The sequence below is a fragment of the Crinia signifera genome, chromosome 6, assembly GCF_055691185.1.
Source record: "Crinia signifera chromosome 6, ASM5569118v1, whole genome shotgun sequence".
Taxonomy (NCBI): Eukaryota; Metazoa; Chordata; class Amphibia; order Anura; family Myobatrachidae; genus Crinia; species Crinia signifera.
The window spans coordinates 58,601,699-58,621,398 of NC_139222.1; the positions used below are offsets into that span (position 1 = coordinate 58,601,699).

The 19,700-nt window shown below is 39.8% G+C and overlaps 35 non-coding genes and 7 pseudogenes across 35 annotated transcripts; all 42 read left to right on the forward strand.

Annotated features, from left to right (window-relative positions):
* Positions 1 to 240: 240 nt before the first annotated feature.
* Positions 241 to 359, forward strand: LOC146010271 (5S ribosomal RNA). The gene has a single exon (XR_014444786.1). It is a non-coding gene; the product is annotated as a 5S ribosomal RNA (ribosomal RNA).
* A 345-nt stretch (positions 360 to 704) lies between these two features.
* LOC146012855 (5S ribosomal RNA) lies at positions 705 to 823 on the forward strand. The gene has a single exon (XR_014445852.1). It is a non-coding gene; the product is annotated as a 5S ribosomal RNA (ribosomal RNA).
* Positions 824 to 1,168: 345 nt separating this feature from the next.
* Positions 1,169 to 1,287, forward strand: LOC146012856 (5S ribosomal RNA). The gene has a single exon (XR_014445853.1). It is a non-coding gene; the product is annotated as a 5S ribosomal RNA (ribosomal RNA).
* A 345-nt stretch (positions 1,288 to 1,632) lies between these two features.
* LOC146012857 (5S ribosomal RNA) lies at positions 1,633 to 1,751 on the forward strand. The gene has a single exon (XR_014445854.1). It is a non-coding gene; the product is annotated as a 5S ribosomal RNA (ribosomal RNA).
* A 346-nt stretch (positions 1,752 to 2,097) lies between these two features.
* LOC146016104 (5S ribosomal RNA) lies at positions 2,098 to 2,216 on the forward strand. Its single transcript, XR_014449005.1, has one exon. It is a non-coding gene; the product is annotated as a 5S ribosomal RNA (ribosomal RNA).
* A 345-nt stretch (positions 2,217 to 2,561) lies between these two features.
* On the forward strand, positions 2,562 to 2,680 carry LOC146016105 (5S ribosomal RNA). The gene has a single exon (XR_014449006.1). It is a non-coding gene; the product is annotated as a 5S ribosomal RNA (ribosomal RNA).
* A 344-nt stretch (positions 2,681 to 3,024) lies between these two features.
* LOC146012858 (5S ribosomal RNA) lies at positions 3,025 to 3,143 on the forward strand. Its single transcript, XR_014445855.1, has one exon. It is a non-coding gene; the product is annotated as a 5S ribosomal RNA (ribosomal RNA).
* A 345-nt stretch (positions 3,144 to 3,488) lies between these two features.
* On the forward strand, positions 3,489 to 3,607 carry LOC146017110 (5S ribosomal RNA). Its single transcript, XR_014449984.1, has one exon. It is a non-coding gene; the product is annotated as a 5S ribosomal RNA (ribosomal RNA).
* A 345-nt stretch (positions 3,608 to 3,952) lies between these two features.
* LOC146011146 (5S ribosomal RNA) lies at positions 3,953 to 4,071 on the forward strand (annotated as a pseudogene).
* Positions 4,072 to 4,416: 345 nt separating this feature from the next.
* On the forward strand, positions 4,417 to 4,535 carry LOC146014937 (5S ribosomal RNA). The gene has a single exon (XR_014447876.1). It is a non-coding gene; the product is annotated as a 5S ribosomal RNA (ribosomal RNA).
* Positions 4,536 to 4,881: 346 nt separating this feature from the next.
* On the forward strand, positions 4,882 to 5,000 carry LOC146016244 (5S ribosomal RNA). The gene has a single exon (XR_014449141.1). It is a non-coding gene; the product is annotated as a 5S ribosomal RNA (ribosomal RNA).
* Positions 5,001 to 5,345: 345 nt separating this feature from the next.
* Positions 5,346 to 5,464, forward strand: LOC146010872 (5S ribosomal RNA; annotated as a pseudogene).
* Positions 5,465 to 5,809: 345 nt separating this feature from the next.
* On the forward strand, positions 5,810 to 5,928 carry LOC146011209 (5S ribosomal RNA; annotated as a pseudogene).
* A 345-nt stretch (positions 5,929 to 6,273) lies between these two features.
* On the forward strand, positions 6,274 to 6,392 carry LOC146016573 (5S ribosomal RNA). The gene has a single exon (XR_014449461.1). It is a non-coding gene; the product is annotated as a 5S ribosomal RNA (ribosomal RNA).
* A 345-nt stretch (positions 6,393 to 6,737) lies between these two features.
* On the forward strand, positions 6,738 to 6,856 carry LOC146014391 (5S ribosomal RNA). Its single transcript, XR_014447347.1, has one exon. It is a non-coding gene; the product is annotated as a 5S ribosomal RNA (ribosomal RNA).
* Positions 6,857 to 7,201: 345 nt separating this feature from the next.
* Positions 7,202 to 7,320, forward strand: LOC146010298 (5S ribosomal RNA). The gene has a single exon (XR_014444813.1). It is a non-coding gene; the product is annotated as a 5S ribosomal RNA (ribosomal RNA).
* A 345-nt stretch (positions 7,321 to 7,665) lies between these two features.
* On the forward strand, positions 7,666 to 7,784 carry LOC146014910 (5S ribosomal RNA). The gene has a single exon (XR_014447851.1). It is a non-coding gene; the product is annotated as a 5S ribosomal RNA (ribosomal RNA).
* A 345-nt stretch (positions 7,785 to 8,129) lies between these two features.
* LOC146012860 (5S ribosomal RNA) lies at positions 8,130 to 8,248 on the forward strand. Its single transcript, XR_014445857.1, has one exon. It is a non-coding gene; the product is annotated as a 5S ribosomal RNA (ribosomal RNA).
* A 345-nt stretch (positions 8,249 to 8,593) lies between these two features.
* On the forward strand, positions 8,594 to 8,712 carry LOC146017467 (5S ribosomal RNA). Its single transcript, XR_014450337.1, has one exon. It is a non-coding gene; the product is annotated as a 5S ribosomal RNA (ribosomal RNA).
* Positions 8,713 to 9,058: 346 nt separating this feature from the next.
* Positions 9,059 to 9,168, forward strand: LOC146011786 (5S ribosomal RNA; annotated as a pseudogene).
* Positions 9,169 to 9,512: 344 nt separating this feature from the next.
* LOC146015656 (5S ribosomal RNA) lies at positions 9,513 to 9,631 on the forward strand. Its single transcript, XR_014448571.1, has one exon. It is a non-coding gene; the product is annotated as a 5S ribosomal RNA (ribosomal RNA).
* Positions 9,632 to 9,977: 346 nt separating this feature from the next.
* On the forward strand, positions 9,978 to 10,096 carry LOC146016888 (5S ribosomal RNA). Its single transcript, XR_014449768.1, has one exon. It is a non-coding gene; the product is annotated as a 5S ribosomal RNA (ribosomal RNA).
* A 345-nt stretch (positions 10,097 to 10,441) lies between these two features.
* LOC146010402 (5S ribosomal RNA) lies at positions 10,442 to 10,560 on the forward strand (annotated as a pseudogene).
* A 345-nt stretch (positions 10,561 to 10,905) lies between these two features.
* Positions 10,906 to 11,024, forward strand: LOC146015657 (5S ribosomal RNA). The gene has a single exon (XR_014448572.1). It is a non-coding gene; the product is annotated as a 5S ribosomal RNA (ribosomal RNA).
* Positions 11,025 to 11,370: 346 nt separating this feature from the next.
* Positions 11,371 to 11,489, forward strand: LOC146016889 (5S ribosomal RNA). The gene has a single exon (XR_014449769.1). It is a non-coding gene; the product is annotated as a 5S ribosomal RNA (ribosomal RNA).
* Positions 11,490 to 11,834: 345 nt separating this feature from the next.
* On the forward strand, positions 11,835 to 11,953 carry LOC146010403 (5S ribosomal RNA; annotated as a pseudogene).
* Positions 11,954 to 12,298: 345 nt separating this feature from the next.
* LOC146012861 (5S ribosomal RNA) lies at positions 12,299 to 12,417 on the forward strand. The gene has a single exon (XR_014445858.1). It is a non-coding gene; the product is annotated as a 5S ribosomal RNA (ribosomal RNA).
* Positions 12,418 to 12,762: 345 nt separating this feature from the next.
* On the forward strand, positions 12,763 to 12,881 carry LOC146012862 (5S ribosomal RNA). The gene has a single exon (XR_014445859.1). It is a non-coding gene; the product is annotated as a 5S ribosomal RNA (ribosomal RNA).
* A 346-nt stretch (positions 12,882 to 13,227) lies between these two features.
* Positions 13,228 to 13,346, forward strand: LOC146014133 (5S ribosomal RNA). Its single transcript, XR_014447088.1, has one exon. It is a non-coding gene; the product is annotated as a 5S ribosomal RNA (ribosomal RNA).
* Positions 13,347 to 13,692: 346 nt separating this feature from the next.
* On the forward strand, positions 13,693 to 13,811 carry LOC146012863 (5S ribosomal RNA). Its single transcript, XR_014445860.1, has one exon. It is a non-coding gene; the product is annotated as a 5S ribosomal RNA (ribosomal RNA).
* Positions 13,812 to 14,156: 345 nt separating this feature from the next.
* On the forward strand, positions 14,157 to 14,275 carry LOC146014437 (5S ribosomal RNA). Its single transcript, XR_014447393.1, has one exon. It is a non-coding gene; the product is annotated as a 5S ribosomal RNA (ribosomal RNA).
* A 345-nt stretch (positions 14,276 to 14,620) lies between these two features.
* LOC146012864 (5S ribosomal RNA) lies at positions 14,621 to 14,739 on the forward strand. Its single transcript, XR_014445861.1, has one exon. It is a non-coding gene; the product is annotated as a 5S ribosomal RNA (ribosomal RNA).
* A 346-nt stretch (positions 14,740 to 15,085) lies between these two features.
* LOC146016791 (5S ribosomal RNA) lies at positions 15,086 to 15,202 on the forward strand. The gene has a single exon (XR_014449669.1). It is a non-coding gene; the product is annotated as a 5S ribosomal RNA (ribosomal RNA).
* Positions 15,203 to 15,547: 345 nt separating this feature from the next.
* On the forward strand, positions 15,548 to 15,666 carry LOC146012866 (5S ribosomal RNA). Its single transcript, XR_014445863.1, has one exon. It is a non-coding gene; the product is annotated as a 5S ribosomal RNA (ribosomal RNA).
* Positions 15,667 to 16,011: 345 nt separating this feature from the next.
* LOC146015305 (5S ribosomal RNA) lies at positions 16,012 to 16,130 on the forward strand. The gene has a single exon (XR_014448230.1). It is a non-coding gene; the product is annotated as a 5S ribosomal RNA (ribosomal RNA).
* A 346-nt stretch (positions 16,131 to 16,476) lies between these two features.
* LOC146016793 (5S ribosomal RNA) lies at positions 16,477 to 16,593 on the forward strand. The gene has a single exon (XR_014449671.1). It is a non-coding gene; the product is annotated as a 5S ribosomal RNA (ribosomal RNA).
* A 345-nt stretch (positions 16,594 to 16,938) lies between these two features.
* On the forward strand, positions 16,939 to 17,057 carry LOC146016241 (5S ribosomal RNA). The gene has a single exon (XR_014449138.1). It is a non-coding gene; the product is annotated as a 5S ribosomal RNA (ribosomal RNA).
* A 345-nt stretch (positions 17,058 to 17,402) lies between these two features.
* LOC146015306 (5S ribosomal RNA) lies at positions 17,403 to 17,521 on the forward strand. The gene has a single exon (XR_014448231.1). It is a non-coding gene; the product is annotated as a 5S ribosomal RNA (ribosomal RNA).
* A 345-nt stretch (positions 17,522 to 17,866) lies between these two features.
* LOC146010404 (5S ribosomal RNA) lies at positions 17,867 to 17,985 on the forward strand (annotated as a pseudogene).
* Positions 17,986 to 18,330: 345 nt separating this feature from the next.
* On the forward strand, positions 18,331 to 18,449 carry LOC146012867 (5S ribosomal RNA). Its single transcript, XR_014445864.1, has one exon. It is a non-coding gene; the product is annotated as a 5S ribosomal RNA (ribosomal RNA).
* Positions 18,450 to 18,794: 345 nt separating this feature from the next.
* LOC146012868 (5S ribosomal RNA) lies at positions 18,795 to 18,913 on the forward strand. Its single transcript, XR_014445865.1, has one exon. It is a non-coding gene; the product is annotated as a 5S ribosomal RNA (ribosomal RNA).
* Positions 18,914 to 19,258: 345 nt separating this feature from the next.
* Positions 19,259 to 19,377, forward strand: LOC146014301 (5S ribosomal RNA). Its single transcript, XR_014447250.1, has one exon. It is a non-coding gene; the product is annotated as a 5S ribosomal RNA (ribosomal RNA).
* The last annotated feature ends 323 nt before the right edge of the window (positions 19,378 to 19,700 follow it).

The window sequence follows — 19,700 nt, forward strand, 5'->3', positions numbered from 1 at the left end:
TAGCCATCACCTAAAGACTTACCACACTGTTTAGGCCCAATTCCAACTGATTTTGGCAGCTAAACAGTGTTGAGCCTCTTTAGTAGTTTAATTTAAGACCCCCTGCTAATATCATGTCCTGTAGGTCTTTTTACATTACCAACACATGATTTTTTTCAGTAAGCCAATACAGTTAGGAAACTTTTGTATTAGCTTACCTGGTGATAGAAGTAGAAGAGGGCAAAAAAGTGCCTGTATCTCACCTAAAGCCATACCACATTGGATAGGCCCAATCTCGTCTGATCTTGGAAGCTAAGTAGTGTTGGGCCTGGTTAGTACTTGGGTGGGAGACCACATGGGAACACCAGGTGCTGTAGGTTTTTTCACATTACTGGCAAATTGTTTTTATTCTCTAGCTATTTAAATAGGAAACTTTATCTTTTTATTGCCAGCACAGACATTTGGAAGAGGTCAAACAGACACAATAGCCATCACCTAAAGACTTACCACACTGTTTAGGCCCAATTCCAACTGCTTTTGGCAGCTAAACAGTGTTGATCCTCTTTAGTAGTTTAATTTAAGACCCCCTGCTAATATCATGTCCTGTAGGTCTTTTTACATTACCAACACATGATTTTTTTCAGTAAGCCAATACAGTTAGGAAACTTTTTTATTAGCTTACCTGGTGATAGAAGTAGAAGAGGGCAAAAAAGTGCCTGTATCTCACCTACAGCCATACCACATTGGATAGGCCCAATCTCGTCTGATCTTGGAAGCTAAGCAGTGTTGGGCCTGGTTAGTACTTGGGTGGGAGACCACATGGGAACACCAGGTGCTGTAGGTTTTTTCACATTACAGGCAAATTGTTTTTATTCTCTAGCTATTTAAATTGGAAACTTTTTCTTTTTATTGCCAGTACAGACATTTGGAAGAGGTCAAACAGACACAATAGCCATCACCTAAAGACTTACCACACTGTTTAGGCCCAATTCCAACTGCTTTTGGCAGCTAAACAGTGTTGAGCCTCTTTAGTAGTTTAATTTAAGACCCCCTGCTAATATCATGTCCTGTAGGTCTTTTTACATTACCAACACATGATTTTTTTCAGTAAGCCAATACAGTTAGGAAACTTTTTTATTAGCTTACCTGGTGATAGAAGTAGAAGAGGGCAAAAAAGTGCCAGTATTTCACCTACAGCCATACCACATTGGATAGGCCCAATCTCGTCTGATCTTGGAAGCTAAGCAGTGTTGGGCCTGGTTAGTACTTGGGTGGGAGACCACATGGGAACACCAGGTGCTGTAGGTTTTTTCACATTACTGGCCAATTGTTTTTATTCTCTAGCTATTTAAATTGGAAACTTTTTCTTTTTATTGCCAGTACAGACATTTGGAAGAGGTCAAACAGACACAATAGCTATCACCTAAAGACTTACCACACTGTTTAGGCCCAATTCCAACTGCTTTTGGCAGCTAAACAGTGTTGAGTCTCTTTAGTAGTTTAATTTAAGACCCCCTGCTAATATCATGTCCTGTAGGTCTTTTTACATTACCAACACATGATTTTTTTCAGTAAGCCAATACAGTTAGGAAACTTTTTTATTAGCTTACCTGGTGATAGAAGTAGAAGAGGGCAAAAAAGTGCCTGTATCTCACCTACAGCCATACCACATTGGATAGGCCCAATCTCGTCTGATCTTGGAAGCTAAGCAGTGTTGGGCCTGGTTAGTACTTGGGTGGGAGACCACATGGGAACACCAGGTGCTGTAGGTTTTTTCACATTACAGGCAAATTGTTTTTATTCTCTAGCTATTTAAATTGGAAACTTTTTCTTTTTATTGCCAGTACAGACATGTGGAAGAGGTCAAACAGACACAATAGCCATCACCTAAACACTTACCACACTGTTTAGGCCCAATTCCAACTGCTTTTGGCAGCTAAACAGTGTTGAGCCTCTTTAGTAGTTTAATTTAAGACCCCCTGCTATATATCATGTCCTGTAGGTCTTTTTACATTACCAACACATGATTTTTTTCATTAAGCCAATACAGTTAGGAAACTTTTTTATTAGCTTACCTGGTGATAGAAGTAGAAGAGGGCAAAAAAGTGCCTGTATCTCACCTACAGCCATACCACATTGGATAGGCCCAATCTCGTCTGATCTTAGAAGCTAAGCAGTGTTGGGCCTGGTTAGTACTTGGGTGGGAGACCACATGGGAACACCAGGTGCTGTAGGTTTTTTCACATTACAGGCAAATTGTTTTTATTCTCTAGCTATTTAAATTGGAAACTTTTTCTTTTTATTGCCAGTACAGACATGTGGAAGAGGTCAAACAGACACAATAGCCATCACCTAAACACTTACCACACTGTTTAGGCCCAATTCCAACTGCTTTTGGCAGCTAAACAGTGTTGAGCCTCTTTAGTAGTTTAATTTAAGACCCCCTGCTAATATCATGTCCTGTAGGTCTTTTTACATTACCAACACATGATTTTTTTCATTAAGCCAATACAGTTAGGAAACTTTTTTATTAGCTTACCTGGTGATAGAAGTAGAAGAGGGCAAAAAAGTGCCTGTATCTCACCTACAGCCATACCACATTGGATAGGCCCAATCTCGTCTGATCTTAGAAGCTAAGCAGTGTTGGGCCTGGTTAGTACTTGGGTGGGAGACCACATGGGAACACCAGGTGCTGTAGGTTTTTTCACATTACAGGCAAATTGTTTTTATTCTCTAGCTATTTAAATTGGAAACTTTTTATTTTTATTGCCAGTACAGACATTTGGAAGAGGTCAAACAGACACAATAGCCATCACCTAAAGACTTACCACACTGTTTAGGCCCAATTCCAACTGTTTTTGGCAGCTAAACAGTGTTGAGCCTCTTTAGTAGTTTAATTTAAGACCCCTGCTAATATCATGTCCTGTAGTTCTTTTTACATTACCAACACATGATTTTTTTCAGTAAGCCAATACAGTTAGGAAACTTTTTTATTAGCTTACCTGGTGATAGAAGTAGAAGAGGGCAAAAAAGTGACTGCATCTCACCTACAGCCATACCACATTGGATAGGCCCAATCTCGTCTGATCTTGGAAGCTAAGCAGTGTTGGGCCTGGTTAGTACTTGGGTGGGAGACCACATGGGAACACCAGGTGCTGTAGGTTTTTTCACATTACAGGCAAATTGTTTTTATTCTCTAGCTATTTAAATTGGAAACTTTTTCTTTTTAATGCCAGTACAGACATTTGGAAGAGGTCAAACAGACACAATAGCCATCACCTAAAGACTTACCACACTGTTTAGGCTCAATTCCAACTGCTTTTGGCAGCTAAACAGTGTTGAGCCTCTTTTGTAGTTTAATTTAAGACCCCTTGCTAATATCATGTCCTGTAGGTCTTTTTACATTACCAACACATGATTGTTTTCAGTAAGCCAATACAGTTAGGAAACTTTTTTATTAGCTTACCTGGTGATAGAAGTAGAAGAGGGCAAATAAGTGCCTGTATCTCACCTACAGCCATACCACATTGGATAGGCCCAATCTCATCTGAACTTATAAGCTAAGCAGTGTTGGGCCTGGTTAGTACTTGGGTGGGAGACCACATGGGAACACCAGGTGCTGTAGGTTTTTTCACATTACAGGCAAATTGTTTTTATTCTCTAGCTATTTAAATTGGAAACTTTTTCTTTTTATTGCCAGCACAGACATTTGGAAGAGGTCAAACAGACACAATAGCCATCACCTAAAGACTTACCACACTGTTTAGGCTCAATTCCAACTGCTTTTGGCAGCTAAACAGTGTTGAGCCTCTTTTGTAGTTTAATTTAAGACCCCCTGCTAATATCATGTCCTGTAGGTCTTTTTACATTACCAACACATGATTTTTTTCAGTAAGCCAATACAGTTAGGAAACTTTTTTATTAGCTTACCTGGTGATAGAAGTAGAAAAGGTCAAATAAGTGCCTGTATCTCACCTACAGCCATACCATATTGGATAGGCCCAATCTCATCTGAATTTATAAGCTAAGCAGTGTTGGGCCTGGTTAGTACTTGGGTGGGAGACCACATGGGAACACCAGGTGCTGTAGGTTTTTTCACATTACTGGCAAATTGTTTTTATTCTCTAGCTATTTATATTGGAAACTTTTTCATTTTATTGCCAGCACAGACATTTGGAAGAGGTCAAACAGACACAATAGCCATCACCTAAAGACTTACCACAATGTTTAGGCTCAATTCCAACTGCTTTTGGCAGCTAAACAGTGTTGAGCCTCTTTTGTAGTTTAATTTAAGACCCCCTGCTAATATCATGTCCTGTAGGTCTTTTTACATTACCAACACATGATTTTTTTCAGTAAGCCAATACAGTTAGGAAACTTTTGTATTAGCTTACCTGGTAATAGAAGTAGAAGAGGGCAAAAAAGTGGCTTTAACTCACCTACAGCCATTCCACATTGGATAGGCCCAATCTCGTCTGATCTTGGAAGCTAAGCAGTGTTGGGCCTGGTTAGTACTTGGGTGGGAGACCACATGGGAACACCAGGTGCTGTAGGTTTTTTCACATTACAGGCAAATTGTTTTTATTCTCTAGCTATTTAAATTGGAAACTTTTTCTTTTTATTGCCAGTACAGACATTTGGAAGAGGTCAAACAGACACAATAGCCATCACATAAAGACTTACCACACTGTATAGGCCCAATTCCAACTGCTTTTGGCAGCTAAACAGTGTTGAGCCTGTTTAGTAGTTTAATTTAAGACCCCCTGCTAATATCATGTCCTGTAGGTCTTTTTACATTACCAACACATGATTTTTTTTAAGTAAGCCAATACAGTTAGGAAACTTTTTTATTAGCTTACCTGGTGTTAGAAGTAGAAGAGGGCAAAAAAGTGCCTGTATCTCACCTACAGCCGTACCACATTGGATAGGCCCAATCTCGTCTGATCTTGGAAGCTAAGCAGTGTTGGGCTTGGTTAGTACTTGGGTGGGAGACCACCTGGGAACACCAGGTGCTGTAGGTTTTTTCACATTACTGGCAAATTATTTTTATTCTCTAGCTATTTAAATTGGAAACTTTTTCTTTTTATTGCCAGCACAGACATTTGGAAGAGGTCAAACAGACACAATAGCCATCACCTAAAGACTTACCACACTGTTTAGGCTCAATTCCAACTGCTTTTGGCAGCTAAACAGTGTTGAGCCTCTTTTGTAGTTTAATTTAAGACCCCCTGCTAATATCATGTCCTGTAGGTCTTTTTACTTTACCAACACATGATTTTTTTCAGTAAGCCAATACAGTTAGGAAACTTTTGTATTAGCTTACCTGGTGATAAAAGTAGAAGAGGGCAAAAAAGTGCCTGTATTTCACCTACAGCCATACCACGTTGGATAGGCCCAATATCGTCTGATCTTGGAAGCTAAGCAGTGTTGGGCCTGGTTAGTACTTGGGTGGGAGACCACCTGGGAACACCAGGAGCTGTAGGTTTTTTCACATTACAGGCAAATTTTTTTTATTCTCTAGCTATTTATATTGGAAACTGTTTCTTTTTATTGCCAGCACAGACATTTGGAAGAGGTCAAACAGACACACTAGCCATCACCTAAAGACTTACCACACTGTTTAGGCTCAATTCCAACTGCTTTTGGCAGCTAAACAGTGTTGAGCCTCTTTAGTAGTTTAATTTAAGACCCCCTGCTAATATCATGTCCTGTAGGTCTTTTTACATTACCAACACATGATTTTTTTCAGTAAGCCAATACAGTTAGGAAACTTTTTTATTAGCTTACCTTGTGATAGAAGTAGAAGAGGGCAAAAAAGTGCCTGTATTTCACCTACAGCCATACCACATTGGATAGGCCCAATCTCGTCTGTTCTTTGAAGCTAAGCAGTGTTAGGCCTGGTTAGTACTTGGGTGGGAGACCACATGGGAACACCAGGTGCTGTAGGTTTTTTCACATTACAGGCAAATTGTTTTTATTCTCTAGCTATTTATATTGGAAACTTTTTCTTTTTATTGCCAGCACAGACATTTGGAAGAGGTCAAACAGACACAATAGCCATCACCTAAAGACTTACCACACTGTTTAGGCTCAATTCCAACTGCTTTTGGCAGCTAAACAGTGTTGAGCCTCTTTTGTAGTTTAATTTAAGACCCCCTGCTAATATCATGTCCTGTAGGTCTTTTTACATTACCAACACATGATTTTTTTCAGTAAGCCAATACAGATAGGAAACTTTTGTATTAGCTTACCTGGTGATAGAAGTAGAATAGGGCAAAAAAGTGGCTTTTACTCACCTACAGCCGTACCACATTGGATAGCCCCAATCTCGTCTGATCTTGGAAGCTAAGCATTGTTGGGCCTGGTTAGTACTTGGGTGGGAGACCACATGGGAACACCAGGTGCTGTAGGTTTTTTCACATTACTGGCAAATTGTTTTTATTCTCTAGCTATTTAAATAGGAAACTTTTTCTTTTTATTGCCAGCACAGACATTTGGAAGAGGTCAAACAGACACAATAGCCATCACCTAAAGACTTACCACACTGTTTAGGCCCAATTCCAACTGCTTTTGGCAGCTAAACAGTGTTGAGCCTCTTTAGTAGTTTAATTTAAGACCCCCTGCTAATATCATGTCCTGTAGGTCTTTTTACATTACCAACACATGATTTTTTTCAGTAAGCCAATACAGTTAGGAAACTTTTGTATTAGCTTACCTGGTGATAGAAGTAGAAGAGGGCAAAAAAGTGCCTGTATCTCACCTACAGCTATACCACATTGGATAGGCCCAATCTCGTCTGATCTTGGAAACTAAGCAGTGTTGGGCCTGGTTAGTACTTGGGTGGGAGACCACATGGGAACACCAGGTGCTGTAGGTTTTTTCACATTACTGGCAAATTGTTTTTATTCTCTAGCTATTTAAATTGGAAACTTTTTCTTTTTATTGCCAGTACAGACATGTGGAAGAGGTCAAACAGACACAATAGCCATCACCTAAAGACTTACCACACTGTTTAGGCCCAATTCCAACTGCTTTTGGCAGCTAAACAGTGTTGGGCCTCTTTAGTAGTTTAATTTAAGACTCCCTGCTAATATCATGTCCAGTAGGTCTTTTTACATTACCAACACATGATTTTTTTCAGTAAGCCAATACAGTTAGGAAACTTTTTTATTAGCTTACCTGGTGATAGAAGTAGAAGAGGGCAAAAAAGTGCCTGCATCTCACCTACAGCCATACCACATTGGATAGGCCCAATCTCGTCTGATCTTGGAAGCTAAGCAGTGTTGGGCCTGGTTAGTACTTGGGTGGCAGACCACATGGGAACACCAGGTGATGTAGGTTTTTTCACATTACAGGCAAATTGTTTTTATTCTCTAGCTATTTAAATTGGAAACTTTTTCTTTTTATTGCCAGTACAGACATTTGGAAGAGGTCAAACAGACACAATAGCCATCACCTAAAGACTTACCACACTGTTTAGGCCCAATTCCAACTGCTTTTGGCAGCTAAACAGTGTTGAGCCTGTTTAGTAGTTTAATTTAGGACCCCCTGCTAATATCATGTCCTGTAGGTCTTTTTACATTACCAACACATGATTTTTTTCAGTAAGCCAATACAGTTAGGAAACTTTTTTATTAGCTTACCTGGTGATAGAAGTAGAAGAGGGCAAAAAAGTGCCTGTATCTCACCTACAGCCATACCACATTGGATAGGCCTAATCTCGTCTGATCTTGGAAGCTAAGCAGTGTTGGGCCTGGTTAGTACTTGGGTGGGAGACCACATGGGAACACCAGGTGCTGTAGGTTTTTTCACATTACAGGCAAATTGTTTTTATTCTCTAGCTATTTAAATTGGAAACTTTTTCTTTTTATTGCCAGTACAGACATTTGGAAGAGGTCAAACAGACACAATAGCCATCACCTAAAGACTTACCACACTGTTTAGGCCCAATTCCAACTGCTTTTGGCAGCTAAACAGTGTTGAGCCTCTTTAGTAGTTTAATTTAAGACCCCCTGCTAATATCATGTCCTGTAGGTCTTTTTACATTACCAACACATGATTTTTTTCAGTAAGCCAATACAGTTAGGAAACTTTTGTATTAGCTTACCTAGTGATAGAAGTAGAAGAGGGCAAAAAAGTGCCTGTATCTCACCTACAGCCATACCACATTGGATAGGCCCAATCTCGTCTGATCTTGGAAGCTAAGCAGTGTTGGGCCTGGTTAGTACTTGGGTGGGAGACCACATGGGAACACCAGGTGCTGTAGGTTTTTTCACATTACTGGCAAATTGTTTTTATTCTCTAGCTATTTAAATTGGAAACTTTTTATTTTTATTGCCAGTACAGACATTTGGAAGAGGTCAAACAGACACAATAGCCATCACCTAAAGACTTACCACACTGTTTAGGCCCAATTCCAACTGCTTTTGGCAGCTAAACAGTGTTGAGCCTCTTTAGTAGTTTAATTTAAGACCCCCTGCTAATATCATGTCCTGTAGGTCTTTTTACATTACCAACACATGATTTTTTTCAGTAAGCCAATACAGTTAGGAAACTTTTGTATTAGCTTACCTGGTAATAGAAGTAGAAGAGGGCAAAAAAGTGGCTTTAACTCACCTACAGCCATTCCACATTGGATAGGCCCCATCTCGTCTGATCTTGGAAGCTAAGCAGTGTTGGGCCTGGTTAGTACTTGGGTGGGAGACCACATGGGAACACCAGGTGCTGTAGGTTTTTTCACATTACAGGCAAATTGTTTTTATTCTCTAGCTATTTAAATTGGAAACTTTTTCTTTTTATTGCCAGTACAGACATTTGGAAGAGGTCAAACAGACACAATAGCCATCACATAAAGACTTACCACACTGTTTAGGCCCAATTCCAACTGCTTTTGGCAGCTAAACAGTGTTGAGCCTGTTTAGTAGTTTAATTTAAGACCCCCTGCTAATATCATGTCCTGTAGGTCTTTTTACATTACCAACACATGATTTTTTTTAAGTAAGCCAATACAGTTAGGAAACTTTTTTATTAGCTTACCTGGTGATAGAAGTAGAAGAGGGCAAAAAAGTGCCTGTATCTCACCTACAGCCATACCACATTGGATAGGCCCAATCTCGTCTGATCTTGGAAGCTAAGCAGTGTTGGGCCTGGTTAGTACTTGGGTGGGAGACCACCTGGGTGCTGTAGGTTTTTTCACATTACTGGCAAATTGTTTTTATTCTCTAGCTATTTAATTTGGAAACTTTTTCTTTTTATTGCCAGCACAGACATTTGGAAGAGGTCAAACAGACACAATAGCCATCACCTAAAGACTTACCACACTGTTTAGGCTCAATTCCAACTGTTTTGGCAGCTAAACAGTGTTGAGCCTCTTTTGTAGTTTAATTTAAGACCCCCTGCTAATATCATGTCCTGTAGGTCTTTTTACATTACCAACACATGATTTTTTTCAGTAAGCCAATACAGTTAGGAAACTTTTGTATTAGCTTACCTGGTGATAGAAGTAGAAGAGGGCAAAAAAGTGCTTTTTACTCACCTACAGCCATACCACATTGGATAGGCCCAATCTCGTCTGTTCTTGGAAGCTAAGCAGTGTTGGGCCTGGTTAGTACTTGGGTGGGAGACCACATGGGAACACCAGGTGCTGTAGGTTTTTTCACATTACTGGCAAATTGTTTTTATTCTCTAGCTATTTAAATTGGAAACTTTTTCTTTTTATTGCCAGTACAGACATTTGGAAGAGGTCAAACAGACACAATAGCCATCACCTAAAGACTTACCACACTGTTTAGGCCCAATTCCAACTGCTTTTGGCAGCTAAACAGTGTTGAGCCTGTTTAGTAGTTTAATTTAAGACCCCCTGCTAATATCATGTCCTGTAGGTCTTTTTACATTACCAACACATGATTTTTTTTAAGTAAGCCAATACAGTTAGGAAACTTTTTTATTAGCTTACCTGGTGATAGAAGTAGAAGAGGGCAAAAAAGTGCCTGTATCTCACCTACAGCCATACCACGTTGGATAGGACCAATCTCGTCTGATCTTGGAAGCTAAGCATTGTTGGGCCTGGTTAGTACTTGGGTGGGAGACCACCTGGGAACACCAGGTGCTGTAGGTTTTTTCACATTACTGGCAAATTGTTTTTATTCTCTAGCTATTTAAATTGGAAACTTTTTCTTTTTATTGCCACCACAGACATTTGGAAGAGGTCAAACAGACACAATAGCCATCACCTAAAGACTTACCACACTGTTTAGGCTCAATTCCAACTGCTTTTGGCAGCTAAACAGTGTTGATCCTCTTTAGTAGTTTAATTTAAGACCCCCTGCTAATATCATGTCCTGTAGGTCTTTTTACATTACCAACACATGATTTTTTTCAGTAAGCCAATACAGTTAGGAAACTTTTTTATTAGCTTACCTGGTGATAGAAGTAGAAGAGGGCAAAAAAGTGCCTGTATCTCACCTACAGCCATACCACATTGGATAGGCCCAATCTCGTCTGTTCTTGGAAGCTAAGCAGTGTTGGGCCTGGTTAGTAATTGGGTGGGAGACCACATGGGAACACCAGGTGCTGTAGGTTTTTTCACATTACAGGCAAATTGTTTTTATTCTCTAGCTATTTATATTGGAAACTTTTTCTTTTTATTGCCAGCACAGACATTTGGAAGAGGTCAAACAGACACAATAGCCATCACCTAAAGACTTACCACACTGTTTAGGCTCAATTCCAACTGCTTTTGGCAGCTAAACAGTGTTGAGCCTCTTTTGTAGTTTAATTTAAGACCCCCTGCTAATATCATGTCCTGTAGGTCTTTTTACATTACCAACACATGATTTTTTTCAGTAAGCCAATACAGTTAGGAAACTTTTGTATTAGCTTACCTGGTGATAGAAGTAGAAGAGGGCAAAAAAGTGCTTTTTACTCACCTACAGCCATACCACATTGGATAGGCCCAATCTCGTCTGTTCTTGGAAGCTAAGCAGTGTTGGGCCTGGTTAGTACTTGGGTGGGAGACCACATGGGAACACCAGGTGCTGTAGGTTTTTTCACATTACTGGCAAATTGTTTTTATTCTCTAGCTATTTAAATTGGAAACTTTTTCTTTTTATTGCCAGTACAGACATTTGGAAGAGGTCAAACAGACACAATAGCCATCACCTAAAGACTTACCACACTGTTTAGGCCCAATTCCAACTGCTTTTGGCAGCTAAACAGTGTTGAGCCTGTTTAGTAGTTTAATTTAAGACCCCCTGCTAATATCATGTCCTGTAGGTCTTTTTACATTACCAACACATGATTTTTTTTAAGTAAGCCAATACAGTTAGGAAACTTTTTTATTAGCTTACCTGGTGATAGAAGTAGAAGAGGGCAAAAAAGTGCCTGTATCTCACCTACAGCCATACCACGTTGGATAGGACCAATCTCGTCTGATCTTGGAAGCTAAGCATTGTTGGGCCTGGTTAGTACTTGGGTGGGAGACCACCTGGGAACACCAGGTGCTGTAGGTTTTTTCACATTACTGGCAAATTGTTTTTATTCTCTAGCTATTTAAATTGGAAACTTTTTCTTTTTATTGCCACCACAGACATTTGGAAGAGGTCAAACAGACACAATAGCCATCACCTAAAGACTTACCACACTGTTTAGGCTCAATTCCAACTGCTTTTGGCAGCTAAACAGTGTTGATCCTCTTTAGTAGTTTAATTTAAGACCCCCTGCTAATATCATGTCCTGTAGGTCTTTTTACATTACCAACACATGATTTTTTTCAGTAAGCCAATACAGTTAGGAAACTTTTTTATTAGCTTACCTGGTGATAGAAGTAGAAGAGGGCAAAAAAGTGCCTGTATCTCACCTACAGCCATACCACATTGGATAGGCCCAATCTCGTCTGTTCTTGGAAGCTAAGCAGTGTTGGGCCTGGTTAGTAATTGGGTGGGAGACCACATGGGAACACCAGGTGCTGTAGGTTTTTTCACATTACAGGCAAATTGTTTTTATTCTCTAGCTATTTATATTGGAAACTTTTTCTTTTTATTGCCAGCACAGACATTTGGAAGAGGTCAAACAGACACAATAGCCATCACCTAAAGACTTACCACACTGTTTAGGCTCAATTCCAACTGCTTTTGGCAGCTAAACAGTGTTGAGCCTCTTTTGTAGTTTAATTTAAGACCCCCTGCTAATATCATGTCCTGTAGGTCTTTTTACATTACCAACACATGATTTTTTTCAGTAAGCCAATACAGTTAGGAAACTTTTGTATTAGCTTACCTGGTGATAGAAGTAGAAGAGGGCAAAAAAGTGGCTTTAACTCACCTACAGCCATACCACATTGGATAGGCCCAATCTCGTCTGATCTTGGAAGCTAAGCAGTGTTGGGCCTGGTTAGTACTTGGGTGGGAGACCACATGGGAACACCAGGTGCTGTAGGTTTTTTCACATTACTGGCAAATTGTTTTTATTCTCTAGCTATTTAAATAGGAAACTTTTTCTTTTTATTGCCAGCACAGACATTTGGAAGAAGTCAAACAGACACAATAGCCATCACCTAAAGACTTACCACACTGTTTAGGCCCAATTCCAACTGCTTTTGGCAGCTAAACAGTGTTGAGCCTCTTTAGTAGTTTAATTTAAGACCCCCTGCTAATATCATGTCCTGTAGGTCTTTTTACATTACCAACACATGATTTTTTTCAGTAAGCCAATACAGTTAGGAAACTTTTGTATTAGCTTACCTGGTGATAGAAGTAGAAGAGGGCAAAAAAGTGCCTTTGACTCACCTACAGCCATACCACATTGGATAGGCCCAATCTCGTCTGATCTTGGAAGCTAAGCAGTGTTGGGCCTGGTTAGTACTTGGGTGGGAGACCACATGGGAACACCAGGTGCTGTAGGTTTTTTCACATTACTGGCAAATTGTTTTTATTCTCTAGCTATTTAAATAGGAAACTTTATCTTTTTATTGCCAGCACAGACATTTGGAAGAGGTCAAACAGACACAATAGCCATCACCTAAAGACTTACCACACTGTTTAGGCCCAATTCCAACTGCTTTTGGCAGCTAAACAGTGTTGAGCCTGTTTAGTAGTTTAATTTAAGACCCCCTGCTAATATCATGTCCTGTAGGTCTTTTTACATTACAAACACATGATTTTTTTTAAGTAAGCCAATACAGTTAGGAAACTTTTTTATTAGCTTACCTGGTGATAGAAGTAGAAGAGGGCAAAAAAGTGCCTGTATCTCACCTACAGCCATACCACATTGGATAGGCCCAATCTCGTCTGATCTTGGAAGCTAAGCAGTGTTGGGCCTGGTTAGTACTTGGGTGGGAGACCACCTGGGAACACCAGGTGCTGTAGGTTTTTTCACATTACTGGCAAATTGTTTTTATTATCTAGCTATTTAAATTTGGAAACTTTTTCTTTTTATTGCCAGCACAGACATTTGGAAGAGGTCAAACAGACACAATAGCCATCACCTAAAGACTTACCACACTGTTTAGGCTCAATTCTAACTGCTTTTGGCAGCTAAACAGTGTTGAGCCTCTTTTGTAGTTTAATTTAAGACCCCCTGCTAATATCATGTCCTGTAGGTCTTTTTACATTACCAACACATGATTTTTTTCAGTAAGCCAATACAGTTAGGAAACTTTTGTATTAGCTTACCTGGTGATAGAAGTAGAAGAGGGCAAAAAAGTGCTTTTAACTCACCTACAGCCATACCACATTGGATAGGCCCAATCTCGTCTGATCTTGGAAGCTAAGCAGTGTTGGGCCTGGTTAGTACTTGGGTGGGAGACCACATGGGAACACCAGGTGCTGTAGGTTTTTTCACATTACTGGCAAATTGTTTTTATTCTCTAGCTATTTATATTGGAAATTTTTTCTTTTTATTGCCAGTACAGACATTTGGAAGAGGTCAAACAGACACAATAGCCATCACCTAAAGACTTACCACACTGTTTAGGCTCAATTCCAACTGCTTTTGGCAGCTAAACAGTGTTGAGCCTCTTTTGTAGTTTAATTTAAGACCCCCTGCTAATATCATGTCCTGTAGGTCTTTTTACATTACCAACACATGATTTTTTTCAGTAAGCCAATACAGTTAGGAAACTTTTGTATTAGCTTACCTGGTGATAGAAGTAGAAGAGGGCAAAAAAGTGCATTTAACTCACCTACAGCTATACCACATTGGATAGGCCCAATCTCGTCTGATCTTGGAAGCTAAGCAGTGTTGGGCCTGGTTAGTACTTGGGTGGGAGACCACATGGGAACACCAGGTGCTGTAGGTTTTTTCACATTACTGGCAAATTGTTTTTATTCTCTAGCTATTTAAATTGGAAACTTTTTCTTTTTATTGCCAGTACAGACATTTGGAAGAGGTCAAACAGACACAATAGCCATCACCTAAAGACTTACCACACTGTTTAGGCCCAATTCCAACTGCTTTTGGCAGCTAAACAGTGTTGAGCCTCTTTTGTAGTTTAATTTAAGACCCCCTGCTAATATCATGTCCTGTAGGTCTTTTTACATTACCAACACATGATTTTTTTCAGTAAGCCAATACAGTTAGGAAACTTTTTTATTAGCTTACCTGGTGATAGAAGTAGAAGAGGGCAAAAAAGTGGCTTTAACTCACCTACAGCCATACCACATTGGATAGGCCCAATCTCGTCTGATCTTGGAAGCTAAGCAGTGTTGGGCCTGGTTAGTACTTGGGTGGGAGACCACATGGGAACACCAGGTGCTGTAGGTTTTTTCACATTACTGGCAAATTGTTTTTATTCTCTAGCTATTTAAATAGGAAACTTTTTCTTTTTATTGCCAGCACAGACATTTGGAAGAGGTCAAACAGACACAATAGCCATCACCTAAAGACTTACCACACTGTTTAGGCCCAATTCCAACTGCTTTTGGCAGCTAAACAGTGTTGAGCCTGTTTAGTAGTTTAATTTAAGACCCCCTGCTAATATCATGTCCTGTAGGTCTTTTTACATTACCAACACATGATTTTTTTTAAGTAAGCCAATACAGTTAGGAAACTTTTTTATTAGCTTACCTGGTGATAGAAGTAGAAGAGGGCAAAAAAGTGCCTGTATCTCACCTACAGCCATACCACATTGGATAGGCCCAATCTCGTGATCTTGGAAGCTAAGCAGTGTTGGGCCTGGTTAGTACTTGGGTGGGAGACCACCTGGGAACACCAGGTGCTGTAGGTTTTTTCACATTACTGGCAAATTGTTTTTATTCTCTAGCTATTTAAATTGGAAACTTTTTCTTTTTATTGCCAGCACAGACATTTGGAAGAGGTCAAACAGACACAATAGCCATCACCTAAAGACTTACCACACTGTTTAGGCTCAATTCCAACTGCTTTTGGCAGCTAAACAGTGTTGAGCCTCTTTTGTAGTTTAATTTAAGACCCCCTGCTAATATCATGTCCTGTAGGTCTTTTTACATTACCAACACATGATTTTTTTCAGTAAGCCAATACAGTTAGGAAACTTTTGTATTAGCTTACCTGGTGATAGAAGTAGAAGAGGGCAAAAAAGTGCTTTTAACTCACCTACAGCCATACCACATTGGATAGGCCCAATCTCGTCTGATCTTGGAAGCTAAGCAGTGTTGGGCCTGGTTAGTACTTGGGTGGGAGACCACATGGGAACACCAGGTGCTGTAGGTTTTTTCACATTACTGGCAAATTGTTTTTATTCTCTAGCTATTTATATTGGAAACTTTTTCTTTTTATTGCCAGTACAGACATTTGGAAGAGGTCAAACAGACACAATAGCCATCACCTAAAGACTTACCACACTGTTTAGGCCCAATTCCAACTGCTTTTGGCAGCTAAACAGTGTTGATCCTCTTTAGTAGTTTAATTTAAGACCCCCTGCTAATATCATGTCCTGTAGGTCTTTTTACATTACCAAGACATGATTTTTTTCAGTAAGCCAATACAGTTAGGAAACTTTTGTATTAGCTTACCTGGTGATAGAAGTAGAAGAGGGCAAAAAAGTGCCTGTATCTCACCTACAGCCATACCACATTGGATAGGCCCAATCTCGTCTGATCTTGGAAGCTAAGCAGTGTTGGGCCTGGTTAGTACTTGGGTGGGAGACCACATGGGAACACCAGGTGCTGTATGTTTTTTCACATTACAGGCAAATTGTTTTTATTCTCTAGCTATTTAAATTGGAAACTTTTTCTTTTTATTGCCAGTACAGACATTTGGAAGAGGTCAAACAGACACAATAGCCATCACCTAAAGACTTACCACACTGTTTAGGCCCAATTCCAACTGCTTTTGGCAGCTAAACAGTGTTGAGCCTGTTTAGTAGTTTAATTTAAGACCCCCTGCTAATATCATGTCCTGTAGGTCTTTTTACATTACCAACACATGATTTTTTTTAAGTAAGCCAATACAGTTAGGAAACTTTTTTATTAGCTTACCTGGTGATAGAAGTAGAAGAGGGCAAAAAAGTGCCTGTATCTCACCTACAGCCATACCACATTGGATAGGCCCAATCTCGTGATCTTGGAAGCTAAGCAGTGTTGGGCCTGGTTAGTACTTGGGTGGGAGACCACCTGGGAACACCAGGTGCTGTAGGTTTTTTCACATTACTGGCAAATTGTTTTTATTCTCTAGCTATTTAAATTGGAAACTTTTTCTTTTTATTGCCAGCACAGACATTTGGAAGAGGTCAAACAGACACAATAGCCATCACCTAAAGACTTACCACACTGTTTAGGCTCAATTCCAACTGCTTTTGGCAGCTAAACAGTGTTGAGCCTCTTTTGTAGTTTAATTTAAGACCCCCTGCTAATATCATGTCCTGTAGGTCTTTTTACATTACCAACACATGATTTTTTTCAGTAAGCCAATACAGTTAGGAAACTTTTGTATTAGCTTACCTGGTGATAGAAGTAGAAGAGGGCAAAAAAGTGCTTTTAACTCACCTACAGCCATACCACATTGGATAGGCCCAATCTCGTCTGATCTTGGAAGCTAAGCAGTGTTGGGCCTGGTTAGTGCTTGGGTGGGAGACCACATGGGAACACCAGGTGCTGTAGGTTTTTTCACATTACTGGCAAATTGTTTTTATTCTCTAGCTATTTATATTGGAAACTTTTTCTTTTTATTGCCAGTACAGACATTTGGAAGAGGTCAAACAGACACAATAGCCATCACCTAAAGACTTACCACACTGTTTAGGCCCAATTCCAACTGCTTTTGGCAGCTAAACAGTGTTGATCCTCTTTAGTAGTTTAATTTAAGACCCCCTGCTAATATCATGTCCTGTAGGTCTTTTTACATTACCAAGACATGATTTTTTTCAGTAAGCCAATACAGTTAGGAAACTTTTGTGTTAGCTTACCTGGTGATAGAAGTAGAAGAGGGCAAAAAAGTGCCTGTATCTCACCTACAGCCATACCACATTGGATAGGCCCAATCTCGTCTGATCTTGGAAGCTAAGCAGTGTTGGGCCTGGTTAGTACTTGGGTGGGAGACCACATGGGAACACCAGGTGCTGTATGTTTTTTCACATTACAGGCAAATTGTTTTTATTCTCTAGCTATTTAAATTGGAAACTTTTTCTTTTTATTGCCAGTACAGACATTTGGAAGAGATCAAACAGACACAATAGCCATCACATAAAGACTTACCACACTGTTTAGGCCCAATTCCAACTGCTTTTGGCAGCTAAACAGTGTTGAGCCTCTTTAGTAGTTTAATTTAAGACCCCCTGCTAATATCATGTCCTGTAGGTCTTTTTACATTACCAACACATGATTTTTTTCAGTAAGCCAATACAGTTAGGAAACTTTTTTATTAGCTTACCTGGTGATAGAAGTAGAAGAGGGCAAAAAAGTGCCTGTATTTCACCTACAGCCATACCACATTGGATAGGCCCAATCTCGTCTGTTCTTGGAAGCTAAGCAGTGTTGGGCCTGGTTAGTAATTGGGTGGGAGACCACATGGGAACACCAGGTGCTGTAGGTTTTTTCACATTACATGCAAATTGTTTTTATTCTCTAGCTATTTATATTGGAAACTTTTTCTTTTTATTGCCAGCACAGACATTTGGAAGAGGTCAAACAGACACAATAGCCATCACCTAAAGACTTACCACACTGTTTAGGCTCAATTCCAACTGCTTTTGGCAGCTAAACAGTGTTGAGCCTCTTTTGTAGTTTAATTTAAGACCCCCTGCTAATATCATGTCCTGTAGGTCTTTTTACATTACCAACACATGATTTTTTTCAGTAAGCCAATACAGTTAGGAAACTTTTGTATTAGCTTACCTGGTGATAGAAGTAGAAGAGGGCAAAAAAGTGGCTTTAACTCACCTACAGCCATACCACATTGGATAGGCCCAATCTCGTCTGATCTTGGAAGCTAAGCAGTGTTGGGCCTGGTTAGTACTTGGGTGGGAGACCACATGGGAACACCAGGTGCTGTAGGTTTTTTCACATTACTGGCAAATTGTTTTTATTCTCTAGCTATTTAAATAGGAAACTTTTTCTTTTTATTGCCAGCACAGACATTTGGAAGAGGTCAAACAGACACAATAGCCATCACCTAAAGACTTACCACACTGTTTAGGCCCAATTCCAACTGCTTTTGGCAGCTAAACAGTGTTGAGCCTCTTTAGTAGTTTAATTTAAGACCCCCTGCTAATATCATGTCCTGTAGGTCTTTTTACATTACCAACACATGATTTTTTTCAGTAAGCCAATACAGTTAGGAAACTTTTGTATTAGCTTACCTGGTGATAGAAGTAGAAGAGGGCAAAAAAGTGCCTGTATCTCACCTACAGCCATACCACATTGGATAGGCCCAATCTCGTCTGATCTTGGAAGCTAAGCAGTGTTGGGCCTGGTTAGTACTTGGGTGGGAGACCACATGGGAACACCAGGTGCTGTAGGTTTTTTCACATTACTGGCAAATTGTTTTTATTCTCTAGCTATTTAAATTGGAAACTTATTATTTTTATTGCCAGTACAGACATTTGGAAGAGGTCAAACAGACACAATAGCCATCACCTAAAGACTTACCACACTGTTTAGGCCCAATTCCAACTGCTTTTGGCAGCTAAACAGTGTTGATCCTCTTTAGTAGTTTAATTTAAGACCCCCTGCTAATATCATGTCCTGTAGGTCTTTTTACATTACCAACACATGATTTTTTTCAGTAAGCCAATACAGTTAGGAAACTTTTGTATTAGCTTACCTGGTGATAGAAGTAGAAGACGGCAAAAAAGTGCCTGTATCTCACCTACAGCCATACCACGTTGGATAGGCCCAATCTCGTCTGATCTTGGAAGCTAAGCAGTGTTGGGCCTGGTTAGTACTTGGGTGGGAGACCACATGGGAACACCAGGTGCTGTAGGTTTTTTCACATTACAGGCAAATTGTTTTTATTCTCTAGCTATTTAAATTAGAAACTTTTTCTTTTTATTGCCAGTACAGACATTTGGAAGAGGTAAAACAGACACAATAGCCATCACCTAAAGACTTACCACACTGTTTAGGCCCAATTCCAACTGCTTTTGGCAGCTAAACAGTGTTGAGCCTCTTTAGTAGTTTAATTTAAGACCCCCTGCTAATATCATGTCCTGTAGGTCTTTTTACATTACAAACACATGATTTTTTTCAGTAAGCCAATACAGTTAGGAAACTTTTTTATTAGCTTACCTGGTGATAGAAGTAGAAGAG